Below are 17330 nucleotides of genomic sequence, written 5' to 3'. Positions count from 1 at the left end.
TGGTGGAGCATGGTGCGCATCACGATGTGTCTACAAAGAATTTAAGGAACCATAGAGCTTAACGTTTTTATTATGAAAATACGTATGCGGTCACGTGGAGGATCTTTATTTTTTAAGTTGTGGTAGATTGTATATGACATGAAATTTACCATTCTAGCCATTTCTCGGCGCACAACTCAGCAGCACTGAGCACATTTGCTCGGCTGTGCAGCCGTCCCCACTGCCCACCTCTGGAACTCTTCATCTTCCCAAACTGAAACCCCATCCCCATGAAACGTGCCCGGCACCCACCGTCCTACTTCCTGTACTCTGAACTGACTCCTCTGAGTCCCTCAGATACGCGGATCACACAGGATTTGTCCTCTGGTGACCGGCTCGTGGCACTCAGCATGGTGTCCTCCAGGTTCATTGCGTTGTGGCAGGTGTCAGAACGTCCTTCCTGTTTAAGACTGGGTACTATTCCATCGTCTGTACTGTCCACATTTTATTTACCCACCCAACTGCTCTTGGACATTGGGTTGTTTCCTTACACTTTTTGGCTATTGTGAAGAGTACTGTGTGAGCATGGGGTGCAAATACCCATTCAACTTCTTGCTTTTGCTTTTTTGGGGCATATGCCCAGAAGTGGGATTGCTGGATGATGTAGTAGGTCTTTGTTTAATTTTTTGAGGAGCCCCCCTCCCATTTTCTGCCATCATACGTTCCCACCAACAGTGCACAAGGTTTCCACCTATTCCTCATCCTCGCCAACACTTGTGTTCTTTCCCTTTTTTTTAAATTTAAAGCTCTTAATTTTATTTTTGTGTATACACTTTAAAAATTAATAGACTTTCTTTTTTAGGGAAGTTTTGGATTTAAGAGACATTGAGCAGAAAGTACAGAGAATTCCCATATATCCCTTCTTGAGCCCTTTGGTTTTCTTGTTTTGTGTTGTTTGTTGTTGTTGTTGTTGTTTTAAAGATTTTATTTATTTATTTGACAGAGAGAGATAGCGAGAGCAGGAACACAAGCAGGAGGAGTGGGAGAGGGAGAAGCAGGCTTCCCGCCGAGCAGGGAACCCGATGTGGGACTCGATCTCAGGACCCTGGGATCATGACCTGAGCCGAAGGCAGACGCTTAACGACTGAGCCACCCAGGCGCCCCTTGTTGTTGTTGTTTTAATCAGAGCCATCCTAACGTGTGTGAAGTGATGACTCATTTGGTTTGGATGTGAAATTTCCCTAGCGATCAGTGATATGGAGCATCTTTTGCTTATTGCCAACTTTTATATTTTCCTTGGAGAAATGTGTATTCAAGTCCTTTGCCCATTTTTAAAATCAGGCTTGTTTTGGTTTTTGTTGATCACTAGGAGTTCTTCGTAGATTCTAGATATCAGCTCCTTATGGGATCTATGATTTGCAAATATTTTCTCTCATTCTAGGGCTGCCTTTCCCCCTGTTGACTATGTCCTCTGATGCACAAGAGTTTTTAATTTTGATGCAGGTCCAGTTCATTTATTTTTTTCTTTTGATGTTTGTGCTTTTGGTGTCATATCCAAGAAATCGCTGCCCAATCCAGTGTCATGAAGCTTGTCCCACATCTTTCCTCTAAGAGTTTTATAGTTTAAGCTCTTACATTTAGGTCTGAATCCAGTGTGAGTCAATCTTTGTATCTGGTGTGAGTTCATTCTTTTGCACCTGGATGGGTCGGTGAGCTTTTTCAAGAAGAGTTATCCACGTTCACGCCAGAGATTTCCCTGTGTTCTTGTTTTGCTCTGCCCCTGGCTGCGCTTTTGGCAGATTGTGGAGCTGGGGCAGAGGGAATGTGTACCTAAGACCATCTGTTTAACCTTGGCTTGAATTTGCAAGCCACCACCCTTGGGGACAGACACGCAAAACTACTTGATAAATCTGAGCTACAAACAATAAAAATTCGCATGCGGATGGAAATCTGACAATGTGAGAGTCATCTTGGCTACCAGGGCACATGGCTCTGGCATGCCCCATGGTGATGTGAAGGCGGTTGAGGGCATGAGTTCCAGCCCTGTTGTCACTGTGATTGCACCCAGATCAGCGGTCTTGAGGCTGCCCACTGCCTCTCCCGCCCATCCGTACATAGAACCAGCAGCGCTGCCCTCCTGCCCTCTCGCTGGGTCACTGCCCCGGTGCGGGGCTTGCTGGGTGGACTGTGGACCTCCCTCGTCCATTGACCCCGGTCATACTTATCCCTGCCCTCGGCTATGAAGGAGTCTGTGCTCACACGTGCCCACGTGGGTGGATGTGGCAAGCATCACTCCCAGCGTCCCCCTGGCTTCCCTCCCTCCGATCAGGCAGCTCCTCAGCTGACTCAGGTGTGGGCCTCACTTCCCTGCTGGGCCCGATGCTCCTTGAGGGTAAGGGGTCTGCCTGTTATCCTCCTTGTCCCCGTCTGCAGCTTGGGCCGCACCGGGCACGTTCCTGGTGCGTGGCACGTGTGGGGGGCCTGGGACAAGGGTGGGGGCCGGTGTAGACCATGTGCACCCAGGTAGAGCTGAGCCCTGCCCATGCATGGCACCTGCACGCTGACTGCCAGGTCGGGTGGGACCCACCAACCTGGACACCTGATCACAGGCCAAGAAGGCTCTGTGATTCGGGACTTCGGCAGGTGGCCTTGTCCGGAAAGGCTGAGGGCCATGTGCAGCTCCCTGTCCGGGTAGACGGGTGAGTCAGAAAGCTCAGTAGTATTTCCTCCACAAGGGATTGGGAATGTCCCTTAGCCAGGAGACTAGCACCAAGCAGTCCCCCTGGGCCCGCTGCCCCCTGGTGCTCGGCCGCATGTCTGGGCCGGGGCCCCGCCGGGCTGCCTGGCCTGCTCTCCATGACAGGTCGCCTGTCCCGGTCTCCTGGGCTGCCTGGGATGGCTGCACGACACGCGGCTTACATGTCTGGGCTCGAGTGCTCTCTGGAGTCTCCAGGGAGTGGACAGCTTCTGTGGTCTGGGGGCCAGGTCGAAGCCTCAGCCCTTGGGAATGGGAGAAACCCCTCCCCCCGGGACACAGCGCTGAGGGATCCCCTGACATTTGCTGTGGCGCTTTGGTGCATGCTGATGGGTCCCCAGGTAACAATGTCACGTGACTGAGGGCAGAGCGGGCCCCAAGGCGCCGGGTGGTCTAGGGTGGGTGAGCCTGGGCAGAGGTGCATCAACCAGGTGGGGCTGCAGTAGGATGCTCAACACCCAGGCACACGGGCCCTGTCTAGCTGTGCTCTGCCCCTTTGCACGTGACAGCACGGTGAAACCACACTTAGGCGCGTGTCCCATGCTCATTTCTCAGAGAAGACAGTGGCCGCGGAGGTAAGTGGCAGGGCCGATGTGCACTCCACACCCTCACCCTCAGCCGGCTGGGTCTCTCGCCAGCTTTGCGGCCGAGGAGACGGAACCGGACACCATGACAGCCTCCCCGGGCCTCCACCTCCCACCTCTGCACTGGCAGCTCTGAGCTCCGCCGTTCAAGGACTCCCGCCTGGGCATCAGGCCTGAGGACTTGGGACTTCCCTGGGGCATGGGGCTCCCCCTCCTCCCCTCGCCGTGGACTTCTATGTCCCAGGGGCTTGGCAACATGGCCGCACAGGTGGGCTGTTCTGGACCTTAGCCATCACTAGCCCACAGCTTCCAGGTCACGCTGCGCAGGAGGACGGCGTGGAGCTGCGTCTCGGGGCCGCAGGGCAAGACCAGCTCTTCCGCTTCCCAGCTGGATGTTCGCGGTCAGGCCCCCCTCCCCCAGCGGCTCAGTTCAGTCCCACAGCACACGGTGGTGGCCAGATGTAGGGGCTCCCCTGGGGAAGGTGACAGGCGCTCTCCTCGCAGCGGCAGGTTCTGCCCCTGCTGCCTGGATGGGGGCTTGTCTTGCCTGCCCCTCTCTGCCCTCCACTGCCCACCCACCCGGCCTCCTTCTCAGAACGTCTAGCAGCTGCAGGCACGGCCGTGGCTCCCCACGGGGCCTCCCAGATGCACAGGCTAGGACATCACCGTTCGGGCCCAGGAGCCATGAGTTGCTGTCCAGAAAGGATGCTGGGAGTGGCTGGAGCAGCAAGCAGGCTTTCTCTTCTGTCCCCAGAGAGTCCCGGGAAAACCCCAAGAAGAAGGGAGATGTCCCAGGATGGATCTATGTGTGGCTCCTTCTTGACTTCTGGTCTGCCTCCTACCCCCGGGGCCTCGGGGGCCTCCCCTGGCCCCTGGGCCACCCCTCAGGCCTGCAGGAGAATGGTCCACCCAGGCAAACCCAGACCTGAGGGGCTCAGCTCCTGGCTGCTCAGCCATGGGAACAGATCCTCTCACGTCACTCCAGGGGAGAGCAACCATGCCAGTGGTGACAAGGGAGGCCCTGGCCGGTCCCCACCGGGGGCCTCCCCTACCCCTGGCTGTCACTGTCCCTTCTCCTTGACCTGCCGGTGGGTGGGCAGGAAGGAGTGAGCAGCACCATAATCCACTCTCCGCTGGTGGGGACATGGGCATAACCTGAAAAAACACAGCCACGGTGGCAGGAGAGCCTAGTGCTCACGGGGGTAGAGGGTATCGCTTGCCCCCATCCTGCCAGCTCCCTGACCCCGCTGCGCTGGAGCTTGACCATGTGACTTGCCTTGGCCAACGGGAGGTAGCCGCACCCGTCTGGTTCTTCCCCACTTACTGGAGCGGTCCTCCAGGAGAACAGGGGCTGGACGACCCTGGAGCCAGCGGGCCTCTGAGGCCAGCCGTGCCGGCAGACCTGCGGCGGGCCCACAGTGCTCGCATGTCACACACTGCATGTCGTGAGCCTCTGACGTGTGGGGCTGCTTGTCACGGCAGCAGATGCTGACCAGTACAATGTCCCAAAGGAAGGAATAAGTAAGGGTGGAATTGGAGATGCTACATTTATTTTGGGGCAGAGTCCACTGTGTCCCGTGACAGGTGGTGACTTAAGCGAGGTGGGGGGTGACAGTCAGGCAGAGGGCTTGGGAACGCGACCCAGGGTTGGGGAACAGGAAGGAGCCTGGAATTCAAACTCAGGTTCCTGGTGGAGATAGAGGTTGTTCTAGCGGCGGCACGGGGCCTCGGCTTGGCTGGGAGGGGCCGCCGAGGGGCAGGCGGGGTGTGGACCAGCGTCCTCAGTCCCGCCTGGGACAGTGGCTGCCTGTCTGCGGATCAAGCTGTTGTCCTTCTTCTTCTGGGAGCACAGCGAACCCACACCTCCCAGCGCCCCTGACACTTGGGTTCAGCAGGGTGTCTGCGTGCAGACGGAGGACTAGGGGCAGAAGTGATACCCGCCGCCTCCAGGCCTGGCCCTAAAGCCCTCCCTTGTCTAAGCCCCGTCTGGGTCCTGCACACCACCTGCTCTAGACTCCGACCGCTCAGAGCGAAACCTGGAACCTGCGCTGGGTGTGACCTCAGGCGTCCTCGGCTTCCCAGGGGACACACCTGCCTCGTCTCCCTCGGGTGTCCCGGGTCGGCACCCCTGCCCCCACCCCGTGAGCCCTGCGGTGGCCCCCAACTGACGGGATGATGTATGGGTGTCCCTGGGCCTGCTGCCCCCCTGCCCACACCAGGCCCCAGACCCTCCTCGGCCCACCCCGGCCCTCCCTCGCCCCCCAACCAGGACCAGCAGTTTGCTTTCGAGGCCCCGTGGTTCACAGAGTCCTGAACGCATGCTGAGAAACTCCGAGCCCCCCAGCACATTCTAAAGTCAATAACTGCACAAGTAAACAAAGACCACCCAAATCAAGGCCATTTTCCAGCTTGCTCTGTCAGGGTGTGCCCCCCGCTGCACCGTGTGGGTGGTGTGGGGGGCAGGGAGGCAGGGGCTCTCACTGGGGGTCGGGGAAGCTGGGGGCGGGCACCCATGTGACTGGGTAGGGGCAGGGCTCCAGCTGGTGCGGAGCTGGAGGCGGTCAGTGGCTGGTACGAGGGGCTGGGGGGCTGCCGTCTGGCTCCCCGCGCGGTCACTAGAGGTGTGACCTGCCGTGGCTCGGGGCGCGGGGCTGCTGTGGGGCCGGGAGAGCTGTCTGAGTCTCTGGGTGGGCCCCTCTCACAGCCACCATGTCTCATGAAAGCTCAAGTAGGTGCAAAGGAAATCATTTGTGACCCTGAATGGCGTCTTGTAAGTGTCTCCAAAGACCGTAGCGGCTCGATGGCCGCCATCGCCTACTTACAAAGATACAGGGGCAACGTGGTCAGCACCTTGTAGAAATTTTGCGCCTTTCCCTCTTCTCCCCGTAAGGTCACATTTCCATTCATCTGTTCCCAAAAGACTTTTTCCCAACACTATTTTGTTTGAAACGTTCTTTTCTTAATCACGTTTTTGCTTTTCGGCAGCAAAATACTCCGTCCGTGGAGAAGCGGAGTCAGTGTTGGGTGCTGGGACCGCAAAGCTCTGAATGCTCCAGCTCTCCTTCTGGGTTGTGCGCGTTCGGAAAATCAGCCAGCATGTCATCCCGGAGGGATTATTCCGCACCCGAGTCAGATTTGCTGGGAAAGCGTCTCTGTGGGAGGTGGGTGAGGCTCCATTGTGCTCATGTTTCCAGAGCTTTCTCGTCGCTAGAATGAGCCAGAGCCCGGCACCAGCTCTGCTCCTGTCCTTCATGTTATACACGGGGCCGGAAGGGGTTCTGTGGCAGCTAAAAATTAAAAAGCAAAGTGTCTGAATTCCAAGTCACAGGGCAGGTGGTTTGTGAGGCCCTGCTGGTCGTGGGGGAGCCCGGGTCTCCTGGTTCACAGAAGGGTTCACTCAGCAGCCAGTTCCATCGCTGTCTCCCTAATTTCTGGGGCTGCTCAGTCCCGAGGTGGCTGGTGGTTTTCCACGTCCCTCTCGCGGGTGGAGGCTAGCAGAGTGCCCTGTTCACAAAAGCTTGGGAAATTGTTTAAAAGTCTTGCTCATTTCATTACACGTTTCTCTGTTCAGCGCTTATATATATTTATATACGTATAAAATAAATTCAATAAACCTCTATATTTATGTGCTTCAAATGTATTTTTGCCAGAAGACACCAAGCGGCGGATGTGTGTCCCGCCGAGCGCACGGCATCCTCCCTGGCAGCCGGCCCCCCGCCACCCCGGTCAGCTGGCGTGGGTTTGTCGGTGGGGCCACGCGCCACTGTGGACTCCGGAGCAGACCGCGCAGCGCGGGTGCAAGTGCGGAGCGGGCGCCGTGGGACGCCCAGCGGGAGCCAAGACGGAAGCGGGGAGTTTCCCCTTCCTAGTAGGTCGCGAACCCGAGACGACACGCTTGGTCTCGTCACCGTTTTTTAGCGATGTGGCGACACGTGGCGAAAAGCATGCGCCTTTTGTAACAGGAGGGAGTGACCCCAGGCTCGGTATTCCTTTGTGAGCCGTGAGTGTGGGAGGGCGGCCGGCCGGGTCGGGGTTCGGGGCGGTGGGCTGTGCGCGCGCGTTGTGCACGAACCAGACTCTTGTGCTCCGTGGTTATTAAAGAAGAGTCACGTGTCAGTCGGGTCCACACAGTTGATTCCACTACAGGAAGGTCAAGTTTCCCTGCCGGTCCAGAACCGGGCTGGGGGGGCAGGCTCGTCTCCACCGGCAGGCCGCGGGGAACGTGGCTTTGGTCCAGGACGCGCGAAGGCGAGCGGAGCAGGAGACCTCCGTGCCCGCGCTCACAGGCCTCGGGGCCGCGGCCAGACCGTCCCGCTGAGGCCGCTTCTCTTCCCAGCCGTGTCCACCTCGGGGCGCCGGCGAGCCGCTCAGAAGGGGGGCTGCCCCTGAGCCTGCGGAGTTAGCCTTTGTGTGGTGACTCGGGGTCTCCCCCCCCCCCAGCTCCCTGGCCACCGTCAGGGTGACCCAGGATGTCCGTGCCCCTCCCGCCACCTCACCCTGCCCCTCGGAGAACTCAGAGCACCCGGCGTGGGCCCAAGAGCCCGCACGCACAGCCGGGCTCGCCGTCAGCGAGGATGGGAGCCGGCCGCGCGGAGACCCACAGCGGGGGGCGGGGGGGCCACTCTGCAAGCCGTCTCCGGAAAGGACCCTTCGGGAGTTGAAGCTCCGGTGCCTGGTCCCCTACCTGTGCCCCTGGGAAAGTGTTTGGCACTTCTGTGTCCCCAGTTCGAAGGCCACCAGCCTAGAGGGCCCCCTCTGTTCTGGCCCTTTGTCCCCCTGGTGCACCTGTCCTCGGCACAATGTCCTGTACCTCAGGATCGCCTGTACGGGACGTACATATGGGTCTCCTCCACCGACGGGGCACCTGGGGACAGGGGACAGCCGACATAGCCGCCTTCCCCTCTCCTTCCTCTCCTTCCTCTCCTCCTCCTCCTCATGCTTCTTCTCCCTCTTCTCCCTCTCCTCCTCCTCCTCCTTCCTTTCCTTCTCCTCCTCCTCCTCCTTCTTCTCCTTTTTCTTCTTCTTCCTCTCCTCCTCCTTCTTCTTCTTTCTTCTTCTTCTTCTCCCTCTTCTCCCTCTCCTCCTCCTTCTCCTCCTCCTCCTCCTTCTTCTCCTTTTTCTTCTTCTTCTTCCTCCTCTTCTTCTTTCTTCTTCTTCTTCTTCTCCCTCTTCTCCCTCTCCTCCTCCTCCTCCTTCTCCTTTTTCTTCTCCTTCCTCTCCTTCCTCTCCTCCTCCTCCTCATGCTTCTTCTCCCTCTTCTCCCTCTCCTCCTCCTTCTCCTTTTTCTTCTCCTTCCTCTCCTTCCTCTCCTCCTCCTCCTCATGCTTCTTCTCCCTCTTCTCCCTCTCCTCCTCCTCCTCCTTCCTTTCCTTCTCCTCCTCCTCCTTCTTCTCCTTTTTCTTCTTCTTCCTCTCCTCCTCCTTCTTCTTCTTCTTTCTTCTTCTTCTTCTCCCTCTTCTCCCTCTCCTCCTCCTTCTCCTCCTCCTCCTCCTTCTTCTCCTTTTTCTTCTTCTTCTTCCTCCTCTTCTTCTTTCTTCTTCTTCTTCTTCTCCCTCTTCTCCCTCTCCTCCTCCTCCTTCTCCTCCTCCTCCTCCTTCTTCTTCCTTTCCTTCTCCTCCTCCTCCTTCTTCTCCCTCTTCTCCCTCTCCTCCTCCTCCTTCTCCTCTTCCTCCTCCTTCTTCTTCTTCCTTTCCTTCTCCTTCTCCTCCTTCTTCTCCCTCTTCTCCCTCTCCTCCTCCTCCTTCTCCTCCTCCTCCTTCTTCTTCTTCCTTTCCTTCTCCTCCTCCTTCTTCTCCCTCTCCTCCTCCTCCTTCTTCTTCTTCCTTTCCTTCTCCTCCTCCTCCTCCTTCTTCTCCTTTTTCTTCTTCTTCCTCTCCTCCTCCTTCTTCTTCTTCTTTCTTCTTCTTCTTCTTCTCCCTCTTCTCCCTCTCCTCCTCCTTCTCCTCCTCCTTCTTCTCCTTTTTCTTCTTCTTCCTCCTCTTCTTCTTTCTTCTTCTTCTTCTCCCTCTTCTCCCTCTCCTCCTCCTCCTTCTCCTCCTCCTCCTCCTTCTTCTTCCTTTCCTTCTCCTCCTCCTCCTTCTTCTCCCTCTTCTCCCTCTTCTCCCTCTCCTCCTCCTCCTTCTCCTCTTCCTCCTCCTTCTTCTTCTTCCTTTCCTTCTCCTTCTCCTCCTTCTTCTCCCTCTTCTTCCTCTCCTCCTCCTCCTTCTCCTCCTCCTCCTCCTTCTTCTTCCTTTCCTTCTCCTCCTCCTTCTTCTCCCTCCCCTCCTCCTCCTTCTTCTCCTCCTCCTCCTCCTTCTTCTTCTTCCTTTCCTTCTCCTCCTCCTCCTCCTTCTTCTTCTCCTTCTTCTTCCTCTCCTTCTCTTCCTCCTTCTTCTTCTTAATTGAAAAAATGTTATTACATAATAATTGTTCTCAGTTTTTAAAAAATCTGAAAAACCAAAAAAAAAAAAACCTCAAAGAAATGTGAAAAGTCTGTAAAGACAGGGTACTCTGTGTTCCCCATGCCGCCCACCCCCGTGCTGGCCCAAGATGACCACTTCTAACCCTTTTTGTGGCTGTTTCTGAGGGTCACCTCTGCTTTTGTCTTTTTTTTTTTTAATCTTCAAATAGTTTCCTATTTAACTGGAAAGCTGTGCCGCAAACTCACACAAAGTCTCAGTGTAGCAGGTGGAATAACGGCCCCCCAGAGACGCCTGCAGCCCATCCCGGGAGCCGGGGAGTGTTAGCAGACAGGTGCGTGGCACTTTGCAGATGGGATCACACCGCGGTGCTCGAGAAGGGAGGTGATCCCGGGTTACCTGGGGCCCAGGGTCGTCTCGAGGTCTTCTAAGGAGACAGGAGGCTCGTGGCAACGGAGAGGAGGCGTGAGGGCGGAAGCAGGGAGCAGAGAGGGAGAGGCGGCGGGAGAGGCCACAGGGACAGGCTCTGGAAATGGATCCTCTCCCGCCCCTGCTCAAGGAGCACTGCGCCGCTGACACGTGCGTGTTCGCCCACGGAGGCTGACTGTGGACTGGCCTCCAGGACCGTCGGTGACAGTGTGCGCTGTTGTAAGCTTCTACATCATGCGGACTGCTTACAGCGGCGTAGGAAACAAATACCCTACCGTGATCAAATTTCCATCGAACTCGCTGAAGCAGCATGAGAACAGCGACTTTTGGGTGGTGGTTATCAAAACTCACCTAAGGGGCGCCTGGGTGGCTCAGGTCGGTTTTGGCTCAGGTTGTGATCTCAGGGTCCTGAGATCGAGCCCCTCCTTGGGCTCCATGCTCAGCGGGGAGTCTGCTGGAGATTCTCTCCCTCCGGCCCTCCCCCTGCTCTCTCTCTCTCTGTGTCTCTAATAAATAAATAAATCTTAAAAAAGAAAAAAACCTCACATAAGAAGACCACACCAAAGACAAGCCAAAGGAGAACAAGAAGTAACGAAGCAGTTTCCTTACGAACAGCTACACATATGTCTTAACAAACAAAGTGGCCTCGAGCCAGGACCTTGACACTGATATTTATTTTGCCACTTAAAAGAGCAGGATGACCTTCCTGTTAGTTGCATTACTGGGGACGTTGCAACAGTGTGTTCTTGCCAGCAGTGTAAGTGTGTCCATCCAGGCCCTGGCGGCCCCGAACAATGGGCTCCAGCCAGCCAGCTTCGGGGGCGCGGGTTGGCCACTCCAGGACGAGACACGGGCAGCTGGGAAGGCGTTTGCACAGGCGGGGGCGGGGAGCGCAGAAGGCGAGGCCCCACCTTCCCTCCCAGCTGCCCCCACATCGCAGGAGCTCAGGGAGTCCCCAGGAGATGAAACCACCAGGATGCAGGGTGCTTAGCAGCCCCGTCCAGACAAGGAGAAGCTGTGGGGGGCCCTGGACACCCCCAAGGAGCATTCAGATCTGCAACATCTCACTCGCTCTCAATGTCAAAGATGCATCCCATGAGGCCAGCGCCCCGCTCCCAGCTGGGATCAATTAAGCAGCACCAAGTGCTGAGGCTGGTTATGGGATGGAGTGAGGCAAACCAGAGTCCCACTTCTTAAATTCTAGAATGTGAAATTCCCTTGGAATGCTGTTCTTTGTGGTGAGAGTGGGTTTAATTGTTACCATTCCTGCTGCCTCTCATAAGAAAACAAAATTAATCCACGATGACCCAGAAAACAAAAATGAAAAGCTTGCATTGACTCTTGAGAAAGGAAGCGTTTTCAGACCAGGTTTTGCATGATGCCCTTTAGAACGCTTCCAGGAGAGAGCCTGGCCCTCCTGGCAAGATGCCGGAGCAGTGTTGATGAGAGGCCAGTTTCCCCCCAGCCACAACACCGGCTGCCTGGGAACCTGGAGACCCTCAGCCTTGTTGGGGGCTTCCATTTATTTATTTTTAATTCAGTCTAATGGTGATCATCCAGCTATCTTTTATTCTTTTCTATGAAACGTCTCTGCCAAGAAGAATCCACGGACCAATGTTATATGGACCCGATTCTCTTACTGGCCAAATAGAAATAAAGCTTTGCTGGGTGCTCATGTACTCCTGATCAATTCACTGGAGAAGCAGCATGAAATATCCCATTTCAGTCTGAGATACTCAAAGTCACTTTTCTCATGGTGTGGTTTTTTAATATTTATTTTTCCCCAGCTTTATTGAGATAGAATCGATGTATAGCATTTTGTACGTTTGAGGGGCACAGGGTGTTGATTTGATACACTTATTGTAAAATGATGCACACCGTCCTATTAGTGACACCTCCATGAGCGCTCACGTGATTACCGCTTCTTTTTGTGGTGAGAACGTTTAAGAGCGGGTCTCTTAGCAACTTTCATGTGTATAATACAGTATTATTAACCATCATCATCATGCTGTACATTAGATCCCAGAACTTACTCATTTTATAACTGGAAGTTTGTACCCTTTGGCAACATCTGCCCGCCCGTTCCCCCACCCCCACTCCCCCCAGCCCCTGGTAATCACCTTTCAACTCTTGATGGTCATTTTATAAAAAATTTGGGCAAGACAAAATTTCCCTTAAAGAATCAAAAGAGCAAAATTTCTAAAAATAGATACAAGAAAGATCCAACTTCTGGGTTGAAATTTTAGAACCAGCATTTCCATTAATAACAAGGGGTCTGGTCTAAAAATGTACCAAGCACACCTCACCTGAATTCCACGCAGAAGCTGAGCTCTGGTTATATAAAGTGTGATTGGTAGAAAATGTTTTAGGCTTTCTGTGGAATCTGAGCACTTGCTAGGTGGGCTTCTCCCGTGCATTAGGTATAAACATGTAATTACTACTTCCAGCTACTTAGAACGTTGCCATCGTACAACGCTGATTCAGAATTTCAAGCCCATTGTTTATGTACACTTAAACTTCTGCATTTGATAATAACAAGTTCGTTAGTATCAATCCTATAACATTAGGTTTCCACCAAGGGCGATTGGCAGGGAACACGTGGTGGTACCTGAAGACACACCTGCTGTTGGCACCTAGAGGGTCGAGGCCAGGGATGCTGCCCACCATCCTACAATGCACAGGATGGCTCCACCACAGAGCATGTCAATAGTATTGAGGGTGAAATCTGTGTTGGAAAGAGGATGGATAGTCAGGAACTCTGCCAGTGGTCCATTAAGGTGCCCCTGGGATGGGATGCGGGGCTACCAGGGGACTGGAGGAGGTGTGTGCTTTCTGTAGACACACTTTTATGAGTGCTTCAGGACGTCACCCACAGCCACAATACAGAGAGCCTGCCACTTGGGTGATACCATTTTTAGAACTTACTTATTGGTCTTTTGGTATGAATAATTAGATTTTAGCTCTTTTATACCCTCATTTCTCCTCTTCATTCTCTCAATATCATGATTCATAATCAACTGTATTTGTTATTTTGATTGAAAAAATAAATACTGCTTATAGCAAAGGCCAAGAGTACATTATGATTATATTTCTTTTTGATACTGCCTTATGTTTTTCCTGGTCTTTCTACATGCTTTTTTTTTTTCTTACACTCCCCTCTTCCTCCCAACCTCTCACTCTCTCTCTGGGAACTCATAACAACACCTCCTCACAGGTGCCCTTCAGCCCCTGCATATCAATTTGTGCAAATAGATGCTCCATGATACAGCTACCTTCCTCCCATTGAGGACTGGTGGGGTGACCCTGATGAAGCAGGGGGCTCTTTCCTGCTTATTATGTGTACCCTGCTTCCTCTCACAGAACCCTGCAAAGTGAGGGGCTTCCGTGAAGAAGAGAGGGGGTCAGATGGAAGTCACCTAGGACAGAGACTGTCTGTCTGATTGTCCTGTCTGCCTCTTGATTTCCTGGCGCCAAGCATGGAGTAGGCACTTGGTATAGGCTTGCAGTGGGATGGCTAGAGCAATTAATTGCTCAACGAGTCAAGTATTGCCTGGAGGGGCCACGGGTTAGGGCTGGGTGGAGACCCTGCCGTGTGGGGCTTTGCTTGTTTGCTTTTCTGGGAGCCATGGACATGGAGGGACTCGATCCCATTAATTGAGGTCAGAGTGCAAACTTGGAATGTGCTTCTCTGGAAAATAAATCCCAGTGGCCCCAATCTTTGGGGCTTTCTGAGTTTCCTGTGTTTGGGGAAGAGAAACGTGCATTGGTCTCCTAAAAATCCCTAGAATTTCCTCAGAGATTCCAGTCTACTTCTGTCCATGGTCACTAGGGATACTGTCCAGCACAGATGACACTGACCAGGTTTCTGTCAGAGCCCCCAGACCCACCCTGACCACAGAAGAGTCCCTTGGCTGGTAGTATACTAGGATTACATTTCTTTTCTGATACTGCCATATGTTTTTCCCGGTCTTTCTACATACTTTTCTTTTCTTTTCTTTTCTTTTCTTTCTTTTCTTTCCTTTTCTCTTACACTCCCCTCTTCCTCCCAACCTTTCCACTCTCTCCCTCGGAGCTCATAACAATACGTCTTCCCCGGTGCCCTTTGGCCCCTGCATATCAATTTGTGCAAATAGATGCTCCATGATACAACTGCCTTCCTCCAGTTGAGTGGGTTTCCAGGGATAAGGCCATGGCCCAGAGCACTGCCTGCTGTGCCCCTGAGCTGTTGGCTTCAGGCTATACCTGACTCCTTCCAGTTGGCCCTACAGAGGCCTGGTGTCCCACCCCAGGAACCAGCACACACCCGAGTTAACAGCATAGAAGCCTATAGAAGGTGGGCTCTGGCCCTCAGCTCCCACGGAATGGAGAGTGCAGCAAGGCCAGGGGGAGTACCTCATACCTGGTTGTTGCACCACCGCCCACCCCACTGCCTCCCCAGTTGCCTGCTCCACTCTACCCAACATTTCCCACCCAACCTTGTTCCTTGTAAACACCCCTGCCTCCCCAGACCCTGCCAGCTCTTTATCCCCAGTGAGGAGGCAGAGGGGACCCAGACACCACTCAACGCAAGGCAAGCCCAGGAGGGGGTGTGTAGGGGGTGTTGCACTTGAGATGGACCTGGTGGGAGGAGGGGGAGGCAAGGAGGGAGCCTCTTCTCCCAGGCCAGAGGAGCAAAGGCTCATCCCTCATCCATCAACAGGTATTGCTTGCTGAGCACCTGGTGGTGGTGTTGGCGGTGACAGCTACAGGACAGATGCTGTTCTAGGTGCTGGGGACCTGGGATGGAAAAGATAGTCCCATGCAAATGCAGTACAGCATGGCCAGGACTCTGTGGGGAAGGGATAAGAGTGAGGGTGGTGGGGCCTCTCTGAGCAGAGACCAACTGGAGCGAGGAGAATGTGCTTACAGACGCCTGCGGAGGAGCACTTATGAGAGGGAACAGCAGATGCAAAGGCCCTGAGGCAGGCCGGCCCTCTGCAAGACGAAGGCACTGTGGGAGGGGAGGAGAGGGGAGCGGAGGGCAGAAGATTGGAGTTTTATGGTGGTGGTTTGGGCTTTTGGGATGGGAATGATGCCTGCCAGCTTGAGTGTTGAGGGGAGAGATGCAGGGAAGAGGAAGTGAAGGCTGGGAGAGAAAGGGATGCTCGGGTGGGTCTTTCCAAAAGTTCCGTCCATGCCACAATCCACCCTGAACACAGACTCCCAAATCCCAGGCTCTGACTCAGCCCCTGTGGGTTCTTCAGACAGCGACCCTGGGGCCCCGTAGGCCCCGTGTCCAAAACAGAGCTTACCCGGTCCCCAGGTCCTGTGTCTGCAGCCATAACAGTGACGTCTGTCATCCCATGGGCCTGGAATCATTCTCTGGGAACTGAGCATTAAGGGAGTTCGGAATGAGCAACAAAGATTCGGAGATGATGTCCTGTAGGAACAGTAACTCCTTCTGGGGTTTCTGATTCTAGCCTTTTATGGCCTGTGCGCACTTTCGCTTGCTGCAAATTACACATAACTGAGAGCAAAATGGGGACTTCCTGTTCATAGACGGGGGGTCGAGCAGTGGCCCCAAAGAGATACGCCCACCTCCAACCCCAGCCCCCATGAATGGAGATAGTGTTTGCAGATGTAATTAACTTAAGGACCTTGGGATAAGATCACCCTGAATTAGGGTGGGCCCTAAAATCCAGCGACAGGTGTGTTTATAGGACAAGGGGAACCCAGAGGAAATGGACAGGTGGGGCAGAGACCTGAGCAGGCGGTGCATTCGCCAGACAAGGAGTGGCACGGGAAGGCTGCTGCCATGACAGGACTCATGGCCCCGACCGTGAGAGCACCAGTCCAGGCCGGTGGTTGGGAGGCTCCCCGCTGTGGCGCTTTGTTCCCGCGGCCCCAGCAAACCCCGCCGGAGAGCCACCCGCTGGTGAATGCCTATCTGCCTTCGCTGCTCCACCTGAATTCCTGCCTTCTCGCTTCCGCTCTGAGCCCCCTGGAGCAGCTCACCGGGTCCCTCACTAAAATGAGTTACGTAAAATCTCTAACACGCGTTCGTTTTATATCAGCAGGAGACAGGACTTTACCTCGTGGTGAAGACTATCTTGTAATATGTGTGATGTCCGGATTGTGAAATAGAAACTTCTGGATATAAAATCAGTCCCTTGGGTGCCTGGGTGGCTCAGATGGTTAAGCGTCTGCCTTCGGCTCAGGTCATGATCCCAGCGTCCTGGGATCGAGTCCCGCATCGGGCTCCCTGCTTCTTGGGAGCCTGCTTCTCCCTCTGCCTCTCTCTCTCTCTCTGTCTCTCATGAATAAATAAATAAAATCTTTAAAAAAATAAAAAATGAAAAAAAAAATAAAATCAGTCTCTTGGCTGCCGATCCAAGCACCTGCTCCAACTACTTACTCATGATTTAAGAAAATAAGTAAGTCAAAGTGCTCCTGGGGGAGACGGCTTTAATCCCGCGAGGCACAACCAGCTCTGAAACCAGGAGGAAATGAGCCCCGAGAGCCGGCCCGTTCAGGTCTGGTGAGGCCCCCGGATCTGCGGCTCCCCCGGAGGAGACACACACTGGGGCCTCAGGAAACGGCCGGGTCGGGCAGTCAGGGTGCCGTCTGGGGGGCCGGGGCTGGCTCTCCTACGGCGGCAGCGCACCAGTGAGGTCAGGGGACGGGGCACCCCCAACACCAGGGCTGTGGGGGGGGGCCCTGCACCCCCGGCGCCTCCTGCGGGTGGCAATGTAGGGAAGTCGCAGCTGGGGCCCCGGGCCGTGACCCCGTGAACGAGGCCCCCAGCACCTGTGAGCCCAGCCCCCCTGCAGGTGGCTGCAGCCGGTGCTCAGACGGCCCGCGCGGCCCCCATGTGGCCTACAGCTCCTGGGCTCCTGCCCCCTCCTCGCAGCCTGCTGCCTGCTCCCCGGCTGTTGCCAATAGCAAAGGCAGTCCTGGTGATGCTAGTGATGCTGGGGGGCGGCGGGCTGGGCCTCACGCCCCCTCGGTGAGCTCGCCCCCAGCTGCAGGGCCGCCCGCGCCACACCCACGACCCGCGAGGGCCACTTGAGGTGGGGGCGGGGGGGAGACAAACGCACTCACCGCCGGCGCCCCCCGGGAACCGCCCAAGCCCAGCACTGGCCACAGAGGGACAGGCCGGCGCCCACTCCAGCAGGTGGGCTCCGGGCCCGGCCCTGCCCCCTGAAT

The sequence above is a fragment of the Halichoerus grypus genome, chromosome 1 (assembly GCF_964656455.1).
Source record: "Halichoerus grypus chromosome 1, mHalGry1.hap1.1, whole genome shotgun sequence".
NCBI lineage: Eukaryota > Metazoa > Chordata > Mammalia > Carnivora > Phocidae > Halichoerus > Halichoerus grypus.
The sequence above is the reverse complement of the archived record's forward strand: the minus strand, read 5'-3'. Positions refer to the sequence as shown.